Here is a 24,160-nt window from a genome sequence, read left to right as displayed (position 1 = left end):
TCTATTATCACCCGCACACCGCGGGGATATTCCCAGGATATTTATTTCGGGGGGGGGGGGGGGGGTGACGCCCATATCTGTTGCTTTTGTAGTCGGTATTTTGTGCGGGTGTTATGGGGTGCCCGGGGGGCTGGGAAAATTCCTGCACCTAGGGTAAGGTGGGGCAAGATGAGACAGAAATTTGCAATTTAATATGAAATCTTTATTTTTCGTATTAAAAAAAAAAACTAGTCATAGGCTCACTCTCAGAGCTGTAGAGCTTCTGATCTGTACATACAGAAGGGACGTAGCCGGTCTAAAATAAGCACAGAACAAGAAATTCAAAATTGCAGATTGTCTCGTCTTGCGCCAACCCTCGGGGCAAGACGAGCCATCGCGTGGGGTAAGATGAGACACGCCGTCGTAATGAGCTATACAAATTAGTTTTTGCATTCCAAGCAGACAAAGTAAAGCCCGTAGGCCCCTACGCAACCCCACTGAACCCACCACTCACATGATGTGCAATAAAATCACACAAAACCCGGTACTATTTTGCTCCACCGTTCTTGGCAAACAAGGCACCGCCACTCTGATGTGTTGCTGGTCGCTCGCTTTTGCGTGCGCTTCTGCTTTGCTGGAAATATCCTAGGAAACAGGAAAATTAGCTTGAAAATCCTAGGCAATATGAAAAAAAAAATCTCTGAGGAACAAGCATAAAGTCACCTAGTAGTTGACTTATAAGTTTCGAAATTACATTAAATTTAAATTGCATTAAATTCTCGCGTCTTGCCCCGAGCGTATCATCAGATGCATTATTTTTTCTGTTCGACACCGGATAACCAAGGGTGCCCATATTTTGCATATATCTAGATGAATGAATAACGAAATACGATGTCGTCTTCCATTGCCAGAATGAGCCCGCTAAACGTTGCTGCACAGATGACACGAAAAAGGAATACAGAAAATCGCGCCTTTTTTGGTGGGTCTTTATATTCCGTGCAGAAGTAACCGGTTTCTCTCTCTCTCTCTCTCTCTCTTCGACGCAAACACCAATGCGGACAATTCTCTGGTGCAATAAAGCGGACATGCAGAGCCGCCTATGAGTAAAGTTTGAAGCGCATGGAGCTACACGTCACTGAGACAGGCGGCAACGAGTAAAAAAATGTCGCGTCTTGCACCGTGTCTCATCTTGTCCCACCTTACCCTACATCCCTGAATGTCGCCGAGCTGCTGATCGTCTTGCTCACGTAAGACCGACTTTAAACTCTATCACCGTGTCACGCCGTGACCTGTCCGCCGTGTCCTTTCTGTCACGCCTAGCTCAAATATAAATCACTACGTGACAGTGTTGTATTGCACCCTTTTATGCAAAATAAATAACACGCGTTTCATTTGAGCTACCAATTGGGACGTCGTGCTGTTAATGCCTACATAGGTTTATGGCAAGCGGTAGTTATGGGAAAGTAAAACCAAGTTCACTTCACTACAAACTCATAGCTGTTTTGATCATAACTCCTGCACTGCGATTGACGTCCCAAATGCTAGTCTAGCCAGAGTATCACAGCTCAAACGTATCACCGCGTTCGCACTTGCTGCGAACTGAAGTCTTCAAACAGTGAGCAAGTTTTTCGTAGTGAGTAGAAATGCGTCCAATACTTGGAGGAAAAAGTGTAGTTTACATGTATTCATTAACGCGTCATATAACCAACGATCAAACTACACCACAGTACAAAGTCTGGGGAGATTCCTGAAGTGAGAGACGCGCACTATACACAAGGCGGCCGTCGTCTCTTTCGACACCGAGGTCGCCGCTCTGCGATTTTGTGAAGGCACGAAAGCGCTTTCTGCATCATTTCATGGCACAATTTACTACCTACAGCAGTTTCTTTGCCGTCCATGCTGTGTGAAGGTCATGATTGGAATATTCGTTTACTTGTGCAGCTAACCCATTTGGTGAAGTTGACATCAATGAAGTTGTGGTAGCAAAGGAGGGCAGCTGCGAGAAAAAAAAATACAACCACACGCGGGCGCCGCTTGCTTCAGCTGGATCTCGCGCACCAAGTATCACGCAAAGGTAGCGTACGCACAGGGCAGCGGCGCAAAGGAGAGCGCCACAAAGTATACGGAGCGTGACCTCTTTTGGAGGTCATGTTTCAAGCCAATATACCCGTAACGTAACTAACAAACGAAGGTGTCCTGATTGATATTGTTGCAGTCAGCAACGCTCTTTGAGTACTCGTTGCGCCAACGCTCCGAGTCGCTCCAAAACGAGTAAAACGAAGGAGCGGCATTGAACAGACCTTCTCCCCAAAACATAACAAGGTGAAGGATCATCTTCCAAACATGCAAAACAACCAGCGGAGGTGCATCCAGATGAAGGGCAGACCGCAACCGTGTCACACCTCGTTACGGCTCCGGCAATGTGGGTCAGAGGCAGAGCGATCCGAGTCGGTGGAAGCGCTCGAAATGCCGAGTGTATAGTCGGACCGCCCTGTTTCGGATAGCAAAACAGCAAGTGCCTTACAGAGCGCTTACTTACGAGCGAGTCGAAGAGTCCCTACGAAATTCGCAAAGGAAGGATCGTACCATAAGTACGCAATGTTTTGAGCAAACCGTTCTTCATCCGAGAATCATGCTAAACGATGGATACAAGACAAGCCAGCTGGTAACATAGATTCCTCCGAGGGAAAAAACGGAAAAACCGCTCTGGAAACAGGAATGATTGAGTGCGGTGTCCTTTTGGTTCTGGACAGTTGCTTTTCACATCAAGATAAAGATCGTGTAGTGCACTGGAAGAGCAGCCCAGTGGGAAGCGTAAGATTTACTACTTAAAATGTCTTTCTTTGTGCTATATATCACACCGAAGGTAAGCAAAGTCGTCAGGCAAGGTGCTTGAATGAAATGCATTCGACTACGCGATGGAGACGAACAACTTCACTACAGAACAGGCAACGAAGTAAATGAACAACTCCAAGAGTCGCACTCCTCCCTTCTTTGATGCGAGGAGTGTAAGTTCCCTTCAAGGATGTATCAAACTAATCCAGCTTTATCAATCGGTGATTTTGAACGACACTGTCGTACCAAATGACCTCGCACATTGGGATATTAGTTACTCCTTACTACTTAGTTCTACTCCCGAATCGCTGATTCCTCTCCAACCATTTATTGTGCTAATAACGTTCTGCTTTTCACGACATCACCACCAGCAATGGGGTAGAGTATCGACCCTTGCGATGAAACTCCCGACTCATCATCGTAAATAAAGTTGTTGTTGTTGTTGCTCTTCACGAAAAAAAAATTCCCTGTACTCTCTGGCGCATACTAAACCCGTACGAAATGCAGTGAAATAAACAAACAAATTAAAAAACAGGACGCGCTATCGGATATTACCTTTGAAGAGCAGTTGTTCCTGCGAGCTGGTAGCTATTTGGTCATGCCATTTTCAACTTCACGCTCTTCGTATTTCTTTAGTAGCGAATTCCAACTGTGACGTGAAAGTATCTTGAAAGTACGACTTACTTTTAAGAGTATTTACTTTTTACCCGGTGCTCAGTAACTTAACTTAAATAGTAGTTTATGTGGGTATCTTGTACAAGCCTGGCTGAAATGGCCTATTTTAGTGTTTACGTTAATGGTTAATATTGTGAGATCATGTGAGGAGGGGTCGCCATCGTCATCATCCTCTCCAATCCAATATCAATATGTAATATTTGTATACGTAATTAACAAGCCAAATTCCGCAATGATTCTTCGCATTGAAGCAAGATTGAAGCGAGATGGTGTTCCCGTTACCAGCGCAACGACCAGGAACTGGCCTTGAGTAAGTCCCCACCATTTAGAGTATGTACACGGATAGACGGTGTCAGTGAACGTTGGTTCCTTGTGTAGCTTCAGACAGTACCTTCTGTACACTACAGTACAGAAGCTTCAGACAGCTAGCATCTAGACACACTACAGAAAGCATGATGAAACAGACGAAACTTGATACAATGGTTATTCGGGGGCATGTCACCTCCAGCATGAGTGTGTATACCATAATTAAAAAAAGGTATTATGTTACGTGTTTATTCATATCTGTAAGAGTTGTCATACCATCTAACATGATCGTCGTATTACTCGTATTCGATGCGTTTGTCGAAGTGTCTGCAGCCGTCCCTGTCATGTATGTCGCAGGACGCTCTAATGCAACAGGCGGCGTGGATAAATCCTTCCGCAGCCGTAGATGAGGCACGCCGCCGTTGTCGCTTGCGTTCTTCAAAGAAGAGTTCACATTGCCTGAGACGAAGTAAGCAAATTTAGATGTTATGTCGCACGACATCATGGTCACTCATAGTGAAAGCGCGGCTTCGTATGTGCAGTGCGACCTCGTGTTGGTGTGGAGTGCTTTTCTTTTTGATTGCTATATTTGATTTTATTATTACACGTTAGCACGGCGAAGCAACTGTGGCTATGAGCAGCGTACAGACGTGTACAGATGGAGAAAAGGAAGGAGCGGGGTACAGGGTTAGTATGGGTCTTGTGCCGACTTCATGGGTACGAGCCGACATTCATCAGGAAGGTCTGCTGGAAGACCTTAGACAGCACAGCCGGTGGTAGGATTCGAACCCACCACCTTGCAGTTTTCTGCACGACCTTGGCTACCACCAACGAGTTGATGCCCTCTCGGCCACGCCGCCGGTAAGTGGCTTTATTGCTTGGAATTAAAGTAGCAGTAAATTTTCGGTTTTGCCTGCTACCGGTTGTACGGCGAATATTGTTTATAGCACGAGACCAACGATCACTGCTCACTTTAAGCGCGCAAGAGATTTTTTTCGTCTTTGCGCGTTCTAGAATCCCTCGCACTTCTGCAAGATCCCGTAAGAGAATGAGTGAAATTGTCGTCACACCGCGACACATCGGAGACTACTTGAGTGCCAATGACGTGGCTCGTGGCGTCAACCAGCACCGCCGTAGCAGCCGGAAAAACCAGCACATCAGCGAGAGTGCTGGTTATAAAATTCAATTATAAATATTTGGATGCGAATTTCACTGAAATATTATGCACAGCGTGTCTGAGTACCATACAAAAGCATGTCGCAGTCGCAGCCTTTATAAGCTCTAGCTTCGGTAGACTCGCATTACAGGTACCGAGCAGCAGAGGAGCAGTTTCAGGAAATTGGAGTTGGATTTTGGAAATAGGATTGGAATGCATAGTCTGAGCCCTCAGTACACTTACGTACCCACTTCATCACAATTGCACTGATAGTTCTTTCGAAAACTGAAATTGAAATTTACCGGAAATACCATGTGCAAGCAGTCGCCAAATGTGCATTGATCATCAAGAACGGCGGCAGAACTATGTTGCACACGGATAACACGGGCGATAAACACGAAATACTACAAGTCGGCTACGCAGCCATCAGGCGCAGCAAATCACTCATAGCGTCCTCGATAAACTTGCTCCGGAATTGCCCCGAAACTACAGTGGTGCGTGGCGCTCTACACTGGCGGTGCCCTGGGCGGAGGCATTATCGAACATGAAACTGCACTGCACTGGTGGATCTGATGGATACTAGCATGCGCTACCTAGAGATCTGTGCTCGTTGTGGCTCGTAGGCTGCGCGACCCGAAGCGAGAGGCACCTGGCGAGCGGCACCGATCGAATGCCATGGTGACGATGACTGTCTGCTGCTACTTGCACGGCTACATCTGGCTACTTGTCGCTTCCGCCTTCCTCCGTGCTTCCGGCAATCGCGATGCTTCTTGGGATTGCACTCTGGCGCTCGGCCGATTTTCTCGGTGTGGGTTCGGGGCAACTCAGTGCTGCACTGAACGGGTGCACTCCTTTAATCGAGGACGTTCAGTGCGCACCAGTGCAGTTTATCGAGGATGGCAAGCCGCACCAGGGCGCACCGGGGCGCACCGGTGCAGTTTATCGAGGACGCTATCAGAAACGGAGATCACTGTTGCGTGACGAATTGGGCATTATTTCCCGCCAGACGTCGCACCGAGCCCTTTCACGGTAGGGAGCCTCCATGTGCGTCCTCTTTTCAGGGAGGCGACAACTGCGTCGTCTGCTACGAGCGCCGCCATCTTTACTTCCACATCACATTGGGCGTCAGAGGCGGGGTTGCGTTTGTCTTGATTTTTCGCGAAAGGAAGAGGGCAAAAGCTGAATGAAAGAGACTGGCGTGGCAAAACTGTCATATATGCTAGTGACAGCCACATACAACCTCATGGGTTGTAAAATATGTTGTTAATGCTTTGTAACGTTTGTCTAAACACATCACTGCACCTACACACGCAGTCGTGTCTCGATCAACGATTTACAATAGTAAACATGGGATTGCGTATAGACAACAGAAATATGTAAATTGCAAGCAGATTTTATTACAACATCTCATTCAATAGAACAGAATAGAAATATACAGAAAAAATGGAAACGTAGGTCGCACTGGTGCTGTTTTGCTTGAAAACGACGATGTTTTACCGACATGCTCCTGTCGCAAGTGCACCCTCAATCGCAGTTGTACAAATTTGTCCCCGATCACATGCTATAGTTCTTCTTTGTGTTGGTCACAAGCAGGAAGATTATTGTCCACGTTATTATGAATAAAAGTCGACAGAGTCTTGAAAGGTGAGTGCATCGCATAAATGCGTTTCGAAGCAGATATCGCCCTGAATGCCTCTTCACATTGTACGCTGCACGCTGCCCGAAATGTACCGAAGATTCATTGCACCACGTAGTTCACGAAGCCCAATGAGCTTGTTGTGGCTTTCCGGAGATTTAACGTAATTTAATTTAATTTAACGTAAATAACCACTGAGCAACCGGAATACATGGTACACACTGCACGCTGCAAAGGTGCTTGCTTACCACGTACCCGTACGAGCTCCCTGTTGGTTCCCATTCTGCTCTCTTTACTTGCGCGAGCCACACCTCTTTCCGCCTTTTTGATACTGGGAAGCAATACAAACGCGCACCTTCCCGAGAGTGATTGGCACACTTGGGCACACAGCACCCTGGCATTTTGCTGCACGACGTATCATGCTAGCAACGCGCATTGCAGATCTTCGCGCACGCTGGTCTTCGTCCACCAACCGAATGTATATGCTCAATCAAATAGGAGCTGCTCAAACAATAGCGAACGCTGGTTCGCGACCCAGCTCTTGAGCCGACAGATCAACGACCTCATACCACCAATACGGAGATGAACTGAGCCCTAGCAGTGGTTCTCAAAGAAATAGAGAAAAGAAACAGGGAGCACTTTCATGCGTAAAGTGCAATGCAAAAGAATTGTGACCCGAACGTGGTACACGCAGAAAAAATGGGACGGAACACGACCGATTTCAGCAGTAATAGAGGTAGTTCTGACGCGCTTGTTGCACGTTGGATTTAAAATTCCGGGGGGATGAGTTGCGATATTTGTTCCCAAAACATAGAATGACGCTAAGATACAGAAGAAATGCAATAACTTGCGTGTACATGTGCCGGATGGCCGCTCGAACGCGCAAAATGCGCAGCAGGCAATGGGCCGCGCGTAGCAAGTTGGGAGTCAAAATGCGCGCTGCGCGCGAGGGCGAGTTGGAAAGGCGGCGTTGGCACGATTAACGGGTGTCTCCTCCGTGAAAAGCGGAGAAGCCGCAGCAACCCATGGAGGCTCCTATTTCACGGCAATTTTATTGCATCGACGGCGCAACCACCCTCCAAACGAAACAGAACAACGGAACAGGCTTTTGTGCCGCAACACGGTTGGCAAGAAAAAGGCTATTCGAGTTTGGTCTCTCACAGAAAAAGACAGTTCAGACTTCGGTTTAATAAGCTCTGGATCGATAACAGCTGCTATAGATATGATTCATACTGTCCGCTGTGTCGACCTGTGCGTCCGCTGTCGCTGTTAGTCATAATTCTGCTGTTCCCGTTGCTTCTTGTGATGATAACTCGGTTAGTCAGCAGCCCTCCGATCAGCCGCAACATAAAACTTAAATGACTTTGCGCCCCAGACGGGATGAAATCCCTAACCAATAACCATTGGCCAGGGGCATGAATAACCATTTTGCTGTGCCCAGATTATCTGTACTCTACACTAATATAAGAAGCCTAGTCAAAAAACGTGATGAACTGTCTTCGATTGTTGATTCGTATGACGCAGACATTGTGTTTCTAACAGAAACCTGGCTGAACGCCAGAATATCTAACTCCGAGCTATTCACATTCATCAGAACAGGCAATGGAGTACTGATTGCCGTGTCAAATGTCTTGAATACTTCTTTGGTAAATATTGACTCAAACCTAAAAGCTATATGGCTGTCTGCAGAGTGCACCGCCCCCCTGCAGCATTTGTTACTGAGCTTCATTACGCATTGAATCTCATTGTCACGCGTTTTCCAAATACTCCAATATTTTTACTAGATTATTTTAATTGTCCGTCTATTGTATGGTCTCTCCACGTGTATCTGAAAGCTATGGTGAGGCTGCCGATTTTATTAACTTGTGTAATGATGGCGCCGACTTATGAAAACCCCCTATTAGGGGGTTTTCATAAGTCGGCGCCATCTAGTTTAAGGCGAGCCAACTATGCTCTGGAAGCGCGCGTCCGCCATATTTTGGGCAAGGATGGAAGCGTTGCCCGCGCGCGGACAGTATGGCTCTGTTTGAACCGCGCGTCTGGGGTGATCTTTTGTCGTCCGCTGTCTGGGACTTGGTCTGCTTTCTCATCGAAGCATCGCTCTTTTCATGAGTGGATCGTCCATCTGCATTTGTAATGTCAGTCTGTTGTTGCGTGCCCTTCTGCAGCCAGCCTGGCGTGAGAGACGCCGAAGGAAGCAAGGCATGTGCACAAACTGTTTGGCGGCTAAAGTTCACATGATACATGGCTTTCCAAATAACTATCGTCAGAAGCGTTCTGTTGCCGTTCTAAATGGAACATATAACATAGAACATAAAATAGGATAGTAGGAAGCATCGGCGAAAGCATGCAACACAATAAGGTCCCACATTCAAAATACACGACTGGTCTTGAAATGTGCATAAGAAACACAATACAGCATGCAAAAATATGGTGTACCGTATCTGAATGGCGACACGGCGACGCGGATGGAAGTTGAATCCGTATATATGACACGCATAATAAGCAACTGTTCTCGCTAGCGCGGCCAGTCATGCCAGATGCACTCATATGTTCACAAAAGGCGTCCACACACCTTTGGGAAAACCCATCTGGTATGTTCGTCAAGTCTTTCGACCACGGAATATTCTCGTTCGCCATCGCGCGTTCGCTTACCATACACGGCACCACATGTACGACGTGCCAAAGATATGGCCGAATGTCGTCTGCTAGAAGGTGGCCAGACTGACTTTTGAAAAGGGTCTAATGGTCACAACAAGCACGAGAGTTGTTTGGTGATAGCGCTAACGTTTTGGATCTCGTCCTGACTTCCGATCCCTCTAAAGTATCCGACCTTGTATACTTGCCCCAATTAAGGGATCATGTTGTTATGCACTTCTTTATTACCATTCCATCAAATTCTCGGTCTAAACTTGTTTGTGTTACTACACTCTTTGAACAGTCGTTGGAGGTGGGCGAGCTCCCGGATGCGTGGAAAATCGGAAAGGTCATCCCTATTTATAAGTCAGGCAGCAAGTGCACTGCTGCTAACTGCCGTCCCATATCACTAACGAGTATACCGTGCAAGATATTGGAACATATCATCTGCAGTCATCCAATCCGTCACCTTGAATCCAACTCTTGCTTCTGCCCTTGTCAACATGGTTTTCGTAAACATTTTTCTTGTGAGACTCAGTTGGTATCTTTCCTTAATGATTCCATCTCCTTTCAGACAGAGGAACTCATGTTGATTGTGTATTTTTGGACTTCAGCAAGGCATTCGAAAGGGTCCCTCATGATATGTTTCTATTAAAATTATGCTTACTAAACGTTGACCCTAATGTGTTGTCCTGGATTCAGTCTTTCCTTATTGGGAGATCACAATTTGTTAGAGTAAACAACATTACCTCTGCCCTAACCCCCGTCTCATCCGGCGTCCCACAGTGTTCCGCCTTGGGCCCGCTACTTTTTCTCATACTCATTAACGATTTGCCTGGGCTCGTTGGGTCTTCCTTTCGACGTTATGCCGACGACTGTGTAGTCTATCGAGCCGTAACTAACCCCTCTGATTCTCATATTCTGCAGTCAGGTCTTGACTCCCTTCTTGACTGGTGCTCAGCGTGGTCCATGGAATTGAATATTAAGAAATGTAAATATTTAAGGACCTCGCGTTCACGTAGTCAGCCACCAACGTTTCCATATGAAATTAACGATACTCTTAAATACTGAAAATACTAATTAAATACTCTCAAACTACCATCGTACATCAAGTGTCACTCTCATGAAAAGGTTTCTGGGTGTACCCTTGTTAGCATCTCGTCGCAAGAATGCTCATTTGTCACTTTTCCATAAGTTATTCTATCATAACGATCCCATTCTGTCCTCATACATTTCATCTGCCACTTACACTTCGCACCGCATATAGACAATTTTCGAAAAGTGCGCATTCTACATGCAAATACTAGTGCGTTCTCGGACTCCTCATGTGTTCACACTGCGTGGGAATGGAACAGGTTGCCACGTGCTGTTGCTTCCATCCAGGACCCGACCAACTTCAGGGACACCTTATCTGGTTTATTTGATGACTAACTTTTGGGCTATCTTATGTGTCGCTACGGGGTCTGTGGATTGTTCTATGTTGCCTTTTTTTTTCTATTGTTTAGACTGCCTCCCAATTTTGTACTGCCCCTCCCCTCTTCAATGCCTCATGGCCCTGAGGGTATGGAAATAAATAAATAAACAGAATAGAAGAAGAGAAACATTATATTGTCCCTAATGCACAAGAGCACCCTACCTCACCTTCGCAAAGCACTATCAATTCACAGCATATGTGACGCTCTATCATCTCCATATTTTTCTTCACGTATCCATCCATTCATCTCTCCCATCTATACTGCTCTCCCAAGTATACGCGAATAAGCTGGTTTTCACCGGACTTCACTATTCAGGTGCATGATACAAACAAACAAAACCGAACAGATAGGTCATGCATATTTTTTAAATGAAGATAGTATAATTATCATTTCTATTAAATGGGTTGTGAATCCAATCCCGAATATTACACGAAATCGTGGTTGAAATGTAGATTTATCGGTGCCAAACATCTCCGTCGAAACACGTTTGCGCTGCGCTTCCGCGTCACTGAGTTATGGCACTTCGAATATGAGGATATCTTTTCACTCTTGGCTCGCCTCCTCCTCCGACCTGGGTATGACGTAGTACCAAGCGTGGCGAAGTGTTTGGGATGGAAGCGGAAATGAGCGGAAGCGCTATGACGTAGAGCCATAGAGCAACTGGTCAAAGCGTGACTTCCCGCCTATCCCATGCAGCTGCTCGGCACCGCTTCCCGCCGCGGTCGGTGAGGGCTTCGACAATATATTTTTAAAATTCTGTAGCAAAAAAAAAAAGGAAATACAAAGGATGTGCGAGGTGGGACTTTGCCTAAGAAGTGCGTGGAGTGAGGCGTACAGACCCAGCCAGCGACAATGTTCTATCCGTGTGGTTTCTCAACCCCTTCTAAGTGAACAGTGAGAGCTGTGGAAATGAAGCATGTCTGAAGAAGCAGTATCCTCCTCAGGTGTACTTATATTTTGCCACTTAATCAATGACAACAACTTTATTGCGAGATGATGACTGGGGAGTTTCATCGCCAGAGGCGATACTCTACCCCAATGCTGTTGGTGATGCGGAGAATGAAATAATGAGCCCATTCACAATAAGGATCGAAGTCCTATGGTATCCAAAGAGGTGAAGAGAGTTTTGAGGGCAGAGCGTTGGTGGGTTGGATGTGGCCAGGGACTAAGCAATTTTGTGAGAGAGAGTGGGCGAGGGTTCAGCTCGTTAGGGGATCCGGAGAGTACGGTTCGGGAAGGTTGGTAGTGTGGGCAATGGAGAAGAATGTGCTCGCACTGCAGTGACTGCACTGGGGGGAGTCAACTTGTCTAAAGCGGTAACGCCACTGCGCTGTAAAAGCCACATCGAGGCGCATTCGATGAACTAATGCGGCATCTTGACGAGAGGTATGACGAGGCATACGGAAAGCGAGCGCTGGATCAACTCTGCTCAGCATGGCTGGCAGGTGCAGCGGTCCATTGGCGGGAAGCCAGACGAGTCACGAGGCGTCGAAGCACGGAACGACGATCTCCTCTGGGCAGCGCAATACGCGTCCGTCTTCGAGACGAGAGGGTTGCTTCTGCGGCGTTGTCGGTCTGTTCATTGCCTTCGACACCGCAATGGGCTGGAACCCATTGGAGAACCAGCCTGTGCCCTGCTTCGTAGACAAGGTGTAAGTCATTAACACATCATTCACCAACGATGCGGATTAACCTCGCATGCCAGAATATTCAATTGCTTGCAGCGCAGATGTAGAGTCAGTGAACACGACCTATTCCCGCGGGGGGAAATCAACGATGTGCTGCAGAGAGAAAAGTATGCCATAGAGTTCCGCAACTGTGGATGAGGCTTGATGCGAAAGCCGACGTCCTTCCACTACGCCTTCAGATGGGTGACGAATGCCGAGGCGGACTTGCCGTTTCGAGATGCGCCATCGGTGTATGGTGCGGCAGAGGTAGAAAACTTCGCGTCTACCAGAGCATAAAAATGGGCTCGAATGACTCGAGGGGGAACCTGATCTCTTCCTTCCTGGAGGTCCGGAAGCTGTACGAAGGTGGGTGACACAGGCAGAGACCAGGGAGCGTCCGGCGGTGTGACGTCCTTAGCTAGGAAGCCAGTGAGATCCTTGCGTGTCCTCTGCGCTACACGATGGAAATCACTTTCAGGACGGTATCGAATTTTCCTGAGGAGTGGATGGCAGAGAATGTGCGCACGTAAACGTAGGATCTGTCGATCCGTTTCACGCTCACGGAGAACCTCCACCGGGAGTTCACCAGCTTTAGCCAGGACTTGCCGTGTTTCAGCCATTCTTGGAACTCCAAGGCAGCGACGAGGGCTACGGGCAAACAGTGCCCGTATGGCATTTAATGACGTTGCGGAATTCATGTGTAAGATTGGAAGGCTGTAAAGCACAGTCGTCCGCGCCAAAGCCGCGTGTACGGCTAGGAGGGAGCGCTGATCACAGCCCCATCCTAAGCCAGAAAGATGTTGAATTACAGGGAGCCATCGCTCCACTTTGGTTTCAAGGTGTGTCACGAGCCCAGCGCAGGTCCGATTCCATGACCACACCAAGGAAGGGATGGGAACGTACAGGCTCGAGCTTTCTCGGACCAACCCAAAGAGGGAAGCCCTCGTCCGCGGGATCTCCGCTCCCGCCTGAGCCAGAGCAACGTTCTTGGTGTCAGACGATGGGGAATTTATCCTTCTGACGCGTATTAAAATTTCGCACTTCTAGCCCAACCGATTCGCGAGGGAGGGTTCGAAAACCGGACCCTTGTGACGTTGTGAACGTTGTGACGTTGTGAAGTGAAGTGACGTTGTGAAGTGCGTTGTGAAGTGGAACAGCCTTTAGCCTTTAGGCTTTTTCAGAGGCGTTGAAAAAGAAATCGAACCATCACGGACCTCCCGCCGTAATCTGGACGGGAGGTCCAACATCTCTATGACACTTACCACAGGTCAACAGGTCCCCGTTAGCCCTGCCAAACGCCAACGGGTAGGGAGCCCTTCCTCTGGTGATCCCAACATTCCACAGATCGTGAATGTTCCCGATAACACCATGGACACTTCGGCACCGCCAGCTTCTCAGCAGACAGATGCGATGAACGATAGCAACCGTGCCACTTCACTTCATGACCCGTTCACCACTGTCACCTACAAGAAGAACCGAGCCGGCGGTATTCCCATACTGTTTCGACCAGCAACTACTGACTACTCCTTTTGGAAGGTGAATCCTAATGCGGTCGCTAGTGAGATACGCCTGCTAACCCAACAACAGGTTATGCACCACCGTTTCCACCGAGATGGTTCTCTCTTCGTCTCCGTACGGTCCGAAGCAGCCGCCCGCAACCTTTTGTCTGCTAAGTGCTTAGCTGGCATTCCGGTGATACCATCCATACCCCAATCGTACGCCAGAAATATGGGCAAGATATATGATGTTCCAAGAGAGTATTCGAACGACGACCCCGTGCTCTATCTTAAAGACGCAGGGGTTTTATCAGCACGGCGACAGGTTCGGCATTCCCTAGCAGAAGATGGCAGTGATGTGTTCACCCCGTTACGGAGCGTTATCCTGACTTTTGAACCTACAATCCGTCTTCCTCCCCGAATTACCCTTGGGTTTCAGACCTTCACAGTCCAAGAGTACATAGAGGGCCCCATACAGTGTTATAACTGCCAACGATTTGGCCATATTGCACGAAATTGCCGAGGTTCTACACGGTGTGGCATCCGCGCCGGACCTCACCGGAGATCAGACTGCAACAATAAAAGAGAGCCAAAGTGTGCTAACTGCAAATCCAGCCACCCCGCATCATTTTCTTTATGTCCTGTCAAGACCGCCGCCACCAAGAGGCACCAAGACCGAACCCTACGACTTCCGTCTGACGCTCCTAGGGATGCTAGTGCCACACTCCCGTCTCGTACAAATGCACAAGAATTTCCTGCACTACCCCCTCGATCTGCACCAGGTAAACGAGGGTCGCTGAACACAGTCGCGGCTATACGCCTATCACAAGCGCACCGCCTCCTCGTCCATCAAGACAGATTACAAACACTTACGCCAGTGTGACGGAACCAGCACCCTCATCAGCCCCCCAATATATGCCTCCTCTGGGACTCTTCTCAGCGGTACTCGCTGCCCTTAAGGCCATTGTCTCTGCTTTTCCTGGTGCGTCGCAACTGCCCGAGGTTCAAGCGCTTCTGGCACTGGAGGCATTATCTTCGCATCAGCATGACGGAATTGTATAAAAAAGCCCTGGCCATGCAGTGGAATCCTCGAAGCCTGCGTAACAAGCTCCCAGATTTTAAATTACATCTCCAACAGTACAAGTTCCCTTTCATAGCTATATGCGAACACGGCATGGATTGTACACATCGTGTTAATGGATACACAATCTATCGCTCTCATCATTCCCCTGAGAGTAGAGCAGCGCTATACGTTCGCAATGACCTCGTTGCTGCACCCATCGGCTCAGTTTGTCATCGCTCTTATGATTACGTCACATGCAGGATCCGCCTTGGCCCCATGCTGTTAACGGTCGTCAGTATCTATATCCGTCCCGCGGTACAGGTCCCGTGGAGTGACCTCAAACGCTTACTTGGTTCTCTGGAAGCCCCGGCGCTTGTACTAGGGGACTTCAATGCACATCACTCGGCCTGGGGAAGCCGAAGGACGGACAGTAGGGGAAGGAGGTTGTTAGAGGCAATGGAGAATAATAACATGTGCCTGCTGAACAACCGCGAGCCCACTTACATGCGATCCTCATTGTCACTTGATGTATTGGACCTCTCGTGGTCCTCAACCGACATAATTCGCCACTTGTCGTGCGCTACGGACGTCGACACTAGAGGCAGCGATCATTTTCCTCTATATATTTCGCACGACAGACTGCCCCTCTCAGCCACTGCTGGACTGATTTCTTTCACAAACTGGAGACGTTTTCGTGCGGGCCTCAGAACATCTGTGTACACCGGTATGTCCCCAGAGGCTCTCTCTCAAGCAATTACCCGCGGTATTCAGGACGCAATGGTCATGTCTAAAAGGGTAACAGGCCATATCGGCCATTCCCCCGCTATTAATCACCTTAGAGCATTACGTCGCCGAGCAGAAAGAACGGCTCGTCGGACAGGGCAACTTACGGACATTGTGGAATACCGCCGGATGAAAGCTCAAGTAACACGAGAACTTAAAAAAGAGGACAGGAAGCGTTGGCGTAAGTTTTGCCACCATCTTTCACCGTTCGATCCGGCCACGAAGATCTGGCGGACAATCCGATCTCTGAAGGAGGCGCCCCCTCAAAAGAATCCTCTCGCGGCCTTGGCTATCGTTCAGCGTGTAGACGAGAACACGCTTGCGACGGACTTCTGTGTGGTACTAACGACTCCGGCGGCTGCCTCGACCACGCCCCTACACCGCAGTTCTGTCCACAGTTTGACGGCTGAACTTCACCACGACTGGCCCCGTCCCCCGGAAGTTATGGACCGCGACTTCACACTAATCGAGCTAAAGGCAGCGCTGAAGCTTGTGAACGCCAGCTCGTCCCCTGGGCCCGATAAAATCACCTATGCCGCCCTACGAAACCTTGACGGGCGGTCACTCCAAGCTCTCCTTCATGTCTATAATACGTCTTGGCAACAAGGATCTTTACCACATACATGGAAGGAGGCCTTGGTTGTTCCCATCCTGAAACCAGGCAAGCCCCCAAATGCCCTATCCTTTCGCCCGGTGAGCCTGACAAGCTGTGTGGGGAAACTGATGGAGAGAATGGTTTTGCATCGCCTCGACTGGTGGCTCGAAAAACAACGTGCGTTCCCTCACGAAATGGCTGGATTTCGTCGCCACCGAAGCTCCATGGATCCAGTTCTCGACCTAGTCTCTACAGTTCAACATGCTCGAGCCCCGGATCGTCCGATCGGTCTTCCTCGACATCAAGCGCGCCTATGGTACCGTCTCGCACATTTGTGTGCTGCATGCCTTGCGCTCGTTTGGAGTATCCGGTCGGCTCTTCATCTGGCTCCAAGACTTCCTTACGGACCGAACTGTCGCTGTCCGTACGTCCCAAGGCCAAAGCCCTCAGCATCCTGTTCCCCAAGGAGTCCCCCAAGGAAGCATTCTCAGCCCGACACTCTTTAACGTGGTGACGGCCGGCCGACCATCAGTAATTTCTCGCAAAGTGTCGTTCTCCGTGTATGCAGATGACGTCGCCCTTTGGACAGTAGGAAAATCACGCCCGGCTCTCCAGCGCCGCCTGCAGCTCGCTTTAAACAATATCCATACGTACCTGACGCACCTCGGGATGGACCTTTCACCCGAAAAGTGTGTCGAGCTCCCTTTCACGCGTAAAGCTATGGCCAATTTCCCACTTTGGCTTGGTTTAAAGAAGCTAGAACCAGTACGCTTTCACCGCTTCCTTGGCGTGGTAATCGACTCGGACTTGCGCTGGGCTCGGCACATTAAACACCTTGAAACTAAAGTGCAGCGATGGCTCCCCGCAATCCAACATCTTTCTGGCTCAGGATGGGGCTGTGATCAGCGTTCCCTGCTCGCAGTTCACGCGGCATTGGTGAGGGCGACTGTGCTTTACAGCCTTCCTATTCTGCACAGGATATCAACAACTTCATTAAATACACTTCGGTCCCTGTTTGCTCGAAGCCTTCGTCGATGCCTCGGAGTTCCAAGAATGGCTGAAACACGACAAGTACTGGCTGAAGCTGGTGAGCTCCCGATTGAAGTTCTCCGTGGACGGGAAACGGCTCGGCACTACCTCCGTTTGCGTGCTCACATTCCCCGCCACCCGCTACTCAGGAAAATTCGATACCGCCCTGGAAGCGACTTCTATCGAGTAGCGCAGAGGACACGCCAGACTCTCACTGGCTTCATAACTAAGGACACTATACCGCCGGAAGCCCCCTGGTCTCTACCGGTACCGCCCACTTTTGTACGCCTCCCAAACCTTCTGCAAAGAAGAGATCAGGTCCCCCCTCAAGTCCTCCGAGCCCATTTTCATGCTCTGGTAGACGAGAAGTTTTCTACGTTTACGGCAGCATATACTGATGGCGCATCCCGAAACAACAAGTCCGCCTCAGCCTTCGTCATTCCATCCGAAGGCGTTGTGCACGGAAGACGCCTTTCACATCCAACCTCCTCCACAGCTGCGGAACTCTATGCCATCCTTTTCTTTCTACAACACGTCGCTGATTTTCCACCCCGGGAATGGGCAGTCTTTACAGACTCCAAATCTGCACTTCAAGCAATTGAAAATTCCGGCATACGAGGCCCATGCGCACCCCTAGTCACAGACGTGTTAATGGCTTACCACACTATCTACGCCGCAGGCCACAGGCTAGTTCTCCAGTGGGTTCAAGCCCATTGTGGTGTCGTGTGGAACGAGCAGGCCGACAGCGCCGCAGAATCAGCACTCTCGTCTCGGAACCGGACCCGTATTGTTCTGCTCAGAGGAGACCGCCGTTCAATTCTGCGACGTCTAGTGACACCCCTGGCTTCCCGCCAACGGACAACCGACATTCTTCCCCCCTCTATGTTGAACAGAGTTGATCCCACGCTCGCTTTCCGCATGCCACGAAACACATCTCGTCAGGATGCTGCATTAATCCACCGCATGCGCCTCGATGTGGCCTTTACAGCTCAGTGGCGTTACCGCTTGAGACAAATTGATTCTCCCACCTGCTGCCACTGTGGTGCTCTTGAGGATCTGGAGCACATTCTTCTTCATTGCCCTCACGACGAACCTTCCCGAACCACACTCTCCGAGTCTCTTCGTCAGCTGGACTCTCGCCCTTTCTCCCTACCGAAATTGCTTGGTCCCTGGCCCAATCCAGCCCAGCAACGCTCTGCGCTCAAAGCTCTTCTGACATTTCTGGACACCATCGGACTTCGATCGTTATTGTAAAGGGGCCCGTTATTTTATTCCCCCCATTCCACCAAGCAATGGGGTAGAGTATCGCCTGTTGCGATGAAACTCCCCACTCTCCAAGGCCGAAAATAAAGTTGTTGTTGTTGTTGAAATTTCTCATAGCCATGCAACTTAAAGTAGTCATTCGTTTTTAGTAATTAAAGCTAATTACTAACATTGACAACCATTACAACAATGGAAGCCAGGAACATTATTGGGTTGGTCGCACAAACCAGGCGTCTCTTTTGATTGTACTCGCACATGGGGGGAAAGAACACACAAGAGATGCACACTGTCCGTATCTGTACTCGCATGTAATACATATTTGAGGCCGGGATGATATGATACCGAAACCATGTTGTGGTGGCAGTGTTGACCTCGCAAATGTGGGCAGCGTCACGACCGTAGCCTAAGGCCAGTTTCACTCGAACGTTTTTCTCGGCTGTGCTTTTAAACGGAGCCAAAACGGACCCAGTGGAACCTACGGAGCTCGATTGTCCTTAGGTACTATTTTTGAAGCAAACGGACTGACAGCAAATACGGTCACGGGAAGGCTTATTGCTGTGTGACGGGCTGGGCTTTTTGATAAGATCGGTTTCCGAAACTTTTCCAAATTTTTAACATCAAAGGGACAGCGCGCCCTATTTCTTTCAAACGGACGCAAAAGCTCGTGCTCCCCCACAGTTGAAAGCCATAAGACTTTAGTTGACATGTACGCAGTGTCTCTCCGTGGGAAGGGTGACATCTGCTCCCCCTTAGACAGTGTTGTTTTCCCCTAGAGGAGGCTTTGTGTAGAAGGCAGCGTAACTATATATTAACGGCATCAGTGGCAATTATAGCGTTTTTCGAAGGCAGTGTCGGACGCACATGTGTTTTTGGTTTTGCGTACATGACCGACCCGGACTGTGACATGGCGCGGGAAAGTTATATAAACTACGGATGACTTGGAGAGAGAGGGAGAGAGTGGGCCAGTCGCCTAAACAGTCAGTGGAAGTTTGCGTCGAGGGTCGGAACCAGCGAAGAGTCATCGATATATGATCCAGAGCGGGAGCCACGACGGATGCCCGGAAGGAGATGGATGAAGGCGGGGCCTTGATACCTGGAACCCACCGTCGACCTGAGGGTTCGTCCCCGAAGTGTCCTTCCACCAGCGCTGACGTCCGGGCAACCGAAGTTACGACCTGGAGGCCCAGCTTGCGGTGACTGTACCGGAAAGAGGTGCACCCGACGACGACGTGGAGAGCGAAGAGACGGATGGATCAGGGCGGTAGCCGAGCTCCTGGGACCGAGCCTCCAAGTGGGACGGTAGGCCTGCCGCTAAGTCGCCGTCTTCGCTATTGTTTGACCCGGCCGTGAACCAAGAATGGAGACCAGAGCGGATGAAGATCGACGTAAGCAGCAACCGAAAGCCACAGCATGGAAAGCCGGCCGCGTAGGTCACTGCCGAAGTCGTCTTCAGCAGAGCTCGTCTGCCACGTCATCGTCCATGGCCTGGTGTATATGTGGTGTCGTCGCGGTGTGCAAAATCAGGGTCAGTCCTCTTGCCGCCTTGTTATGTCTCCCACGTTTGCCTATGCCCCTCGAGTTTAGTTTGTAGGGTCGTTCGTCTTATCGTTCATTTAGATTGTATCATGTCGTACATTTAAGTTGTGTCCGCTCATCTCATTTATTTTCTTGTCGCGATTCCCGTAATCTATCATGCACCGTGATTAATACCGTTGCAGTGGAGCTTTGATTAAATCATGTTTTGTTGTTGTTAACCAAGTGCGTAGTGTCATTCCTCCTCGCCTCTGCGGGTGCCCACGTTGAGTGTATCCCCGTTTCTTCGTTAATTTTGTGCTCCGTCCCTTCGGCATCGGAAACGAAGGACGTCACAGCTGAGATGAGCTGATGTGGCGGCGGGGATGAGTGCGAGTAGGCTTTCAAATTCCACTTATATGTGGCTAAAGATATTCTGTGAGCGTAGTAAAAGTGGCACGCTTCCTGGACACGCAGAGCACACAAATTTGTGTATGTACACACGTCTTTCTTTTTTTTCTTTTTCAATACTGGAACCTCGTAAAGAACAACCACGTGATGATACTTCATTGCGAACAACTGAACCCGGAGCTCTTGTAGACGTTTCTAGCTTTTAATTTGCACTCTGCTCTAAGACTGATACTTATAATACCCATAACAGTTCTCAATTATTAACAATACAACAATGTCCTCACTCGTACAGCTTGGAACAAAAGTTTACCGAACGCGACACTCGTGTATTCCCTTGTCGGAGCGTCTCCATGGAAGCGAAAGGGGAGTGGACTAAATTAAAAACAGGTATCTCAGTTGTCCTGTCACGTGTTTGTAATTTTTCCGCCCCTGTTCGGTACCGGGGGAGACGCTCGGACGAAGAAATACGCGGGAGCTCTGTTCCGTAAACTTTTGTCCCAAGCTGCACAAAAAGAGCTGTCAACAATATAGCACTGATTAGAGCACTGCACGGGCTCTGGTTTACCCGAAAACCCGAGCCCGGCCCTGCCCGTGGCCGGGCCGGGTAAAGCTTCCTACTTGCGGGCCTGGGCTGGGCTCGGGTTTGACCATTATGGGTCGGGGTCGGGCCCGTACATTGCCTGGCCTAGGTCGATCTCGAGCCTATGTTACCCCTCTGTTAAATAGCCACGGTGAAATTTTACAGCCTGGTGCACTGGGCCTGGCCGGGTATCCTATAAATTTCTTGGGCTCGAGCCGGGCTTGGGTCGAGAAACTTGGGATCCTTCGGGATCAGGGGGCGCGAGAGTTGGAAGCAATTTGGGGGTGCAGTTACAATGTAACAATAGGACAACAAATGGTTTGGAGAGTGTTGCCAAATACTTGCGGCGGGAGGGGGGGGGGGGCTGGATAAACCACCGCACGTGAGGACCCCGATTGAGTAGAATAGTAAACGGGAGGAAGTCAGAAATCAGATCCTGAGCTTAAAAAGCTATCATACAGGACCCGTCAGCACTTCCAGCATGAGAAGCACCAGATGAAGTACTGGCGTAGAACGAAAGCTTGCATCGATGTAAACATGTGTCGCATCTCGAAAGCTCCCTTTGTGCGAACCACATGTGCGTCACAGATGGTACGTCATTCATTACCGTACGCTGCTCGTGCTCCGTCATCTGCGAAATTTCATTGACATACTTCGAGTCTCAGTACGGGAAGGCGCGTGATTCAGCGCGCCTAAATTTTTATTTGCGTCAAGGCACCTGAATACTTAAAATATTTTTTCTGCAATCACGTCATCAAATCACGTCACCTCCGCATCCTGCGCTAGCACAAGGAATACAACGTTCCTTCACAGCCAGGAGTCTAAGGGAAAAGCAACGACTTATGCGATCGCTCACGTACGATACAAAATACGAACACAAAATATGCACGGAAGATATGTTCGATCCAACAAGTACCTTTTCTATGTACGACGTACAGCTCCGTGTAGATTTCGTTGTCGGGCCCGCCATGTCTGAGGAGTGGTAGAACAACCACGAATGCGACCAAAATAATGACAGCTACCAGAAAGGTACAGCCAGCAGTCTTCATCATTAGCACAAATCCCTCGCTCCGACGACGTTTGCGTTTAGCTGCACGTTTCGGCATCGTCTGGCGCTGCTCACGACGACAGAAATAAATATTTAAGTGTCTAGTTGAAGAAGCGAGACAATTGGAATGCCCGGCTTCGTCTTTCTCGTGGTATGGTTATCCTGGGTACGGGTTCAGACACCATTTCGTAGAATTCGTAGAAAATAGTACAAGAATATCAGAAGCCATACTGGTCGTGACTCGGGACTATAACCTCTCCATATTTTTCTTTCATATCCAATCTATAAGATTTAAGAAATGTTTCGGTTGTCGTCTGGTCAACTACATTTCTACATTATCACGCAACGCTAGAGGAATGTGCACAGTCTTCCTGCATCGTGGTGGTGATGGAACTGCCTGCCGTAGTTGGCCACGCTCAGCCGGGCAACGTCACGACTATAGCAGGTGTCGTGGAGGTGCTGGTGAAAGGGCTCGCCGTTGTCGGCCTCATAGATGTGGGCTTCGTCACGACTCACACCCTGGGGCAATGTGCGTCCTGGGCCGACTCCTATGGGAACCTGCGGAAACCGCAGGGGGAACATGCGTCCTGCATGAAAGAACGTTGCTAGGGGGCAAGGACAAACTTCATCACAAAGCCCGTAAGGAATGTTATGGCAGTTTTACACTCGTCAGCGCAAAAGAAGTTAACCACACGCAGTGTCCTTCAGATGGGGGGGGGGGGGGGGATATGTTTAATACAAAGTAAACGAAGAGAAGGGCTTCAGATGGTCCATTACTTAAATGCTGATTTGCTCCTAGAAAGCCTAGCTTTTTCGATCAACGACATTGTCGCACCCTCGAACGCAATCCGTTCAAACAGGGATATTTTGACCTTGTTACCTTGTTCTACTTTGTAACCTTGTTACAGGCAGCACGTGGCGAGTCTACCTATGAGGCCTGTTCAGACATGGACAGATGGAGAGAGCACAGCTTGAAGCAGATTTAACTTGAATGCGTTTCCGGCCTGCGGTGCCACTCTATTGGTGCTTGGAAAAATTAAAGGGCGTTTAGTCTGGCCTACCCGTACTACGGGAGTGTCCGCCGTGTCGTGAGTCATTAGTGAGTTGTAGTGCAATCGTACGCTATCCTTTACGTACGCAAACGCGATAGCGTACGGCGCACTAAAACCCTCTATTTACTCCGAAAAAGGGTGTTACCTTCGGCTATGGTTATCAACGCAGTGTTTGTGGCGATTATACGACAACAACAACAACTTAATTTTAAGACGATGAGATGATGAATAGGGAGTTTCATCGGCAGAGCATGTATGTGGCGATTATGAAAGCTGTATGGCAGCTGATATCGCAGGAGCGATATGGTTGCCCCGTTGGAGCCTACCTGGGGAAAATCTTGCTCGCGCCATTGGTTATCAGTAGCGCTCTAGAACGGGACTAAAATTATTGAGAATGAACGTAGGCGCACGCACATTTATTAAATTGAGAATAAACCAGCAAGCAAGCTGGCAATAATCATTGTACACAGTGATAGCTAGGGTTGTACGTGGGTACGGTTTGTATCAGCTGATCCTCACGGAGATATTCATGAGATCCTCGTTTGTGGACAGTGAAACAGCGATTTGAAGTAACGAGATAGTTTCGGCGCGTTGGTAAGAATCAGCCATACGATTACAAACGCGATGGAACAGAGACAGAAAAGGTCGAGACACGGACAGGCACTCAACCCATGTTGAGTGTCTGTCCGTGTTGCTTTTCTGTCCCTATTCCTAAAGTCTGCTTTGAAATACCGTCCTCGCTCCTGGGGGATATACAATGACTCAAAATCAGCACTGCACTATGTAGGAAGCATGGATATCGGCGGATGTTAGGCCCCGGTGTTAGTGAGTGCCCTCACGGTGCTCCAGACAATGAGGGAGAAGCCATACCCGTTGACCCTACAGTGGGCCCCCAGCCACATTGACATTCAAGGCAACGAGGCTGCAGATGTGACTGCTGCTGCACGCCTACGTAACCGCAG

At 49.1% G+C, this 24,160-nt stretch overlaps 1 long non-coding RNA gene across 1 annotated transcript; it reads right to left on the bottom strand.

The window, feature by feature from the left end:
• Positions 1-4,028: 4,028 nt before the first annotated feature.
• LOC135383117 (uncharacterized) lies at positions 4,029-22,284 on the bottom strand. Its single transcript, XR_010419676.1, has 2 exons — positions 22,015-22,284; positions 4,029-4,254 (listed from the first exon to the last, which is right to left on the bottom strand). It is a non-coding gene; the product is annotated as an uncharacterized LOC135383117 (long non-coding RNA).
• Positions 22,285-24,160: the final 1,876 nt, after the last annotated feature.

Source organism: Ornithodoros turicata, chromosome 2 (genome assembly GCF_037126465.1).
Source record: "Ornithodoros turicata isolate Travis chromosome 2, ASM3712646v1, whole genome shotgun sequence".
Lineage (NCBI taxonomy): Eukaryota > Metazoa > Arthropoda > Arachnida > Ixodida > Argasidae > Ornithodoros > Ornithodoros turicata.
Note: the sequence above shows the minus strand (reverse complement) of the source record. Positions and strands in the feature narration are given on the sequence as shown.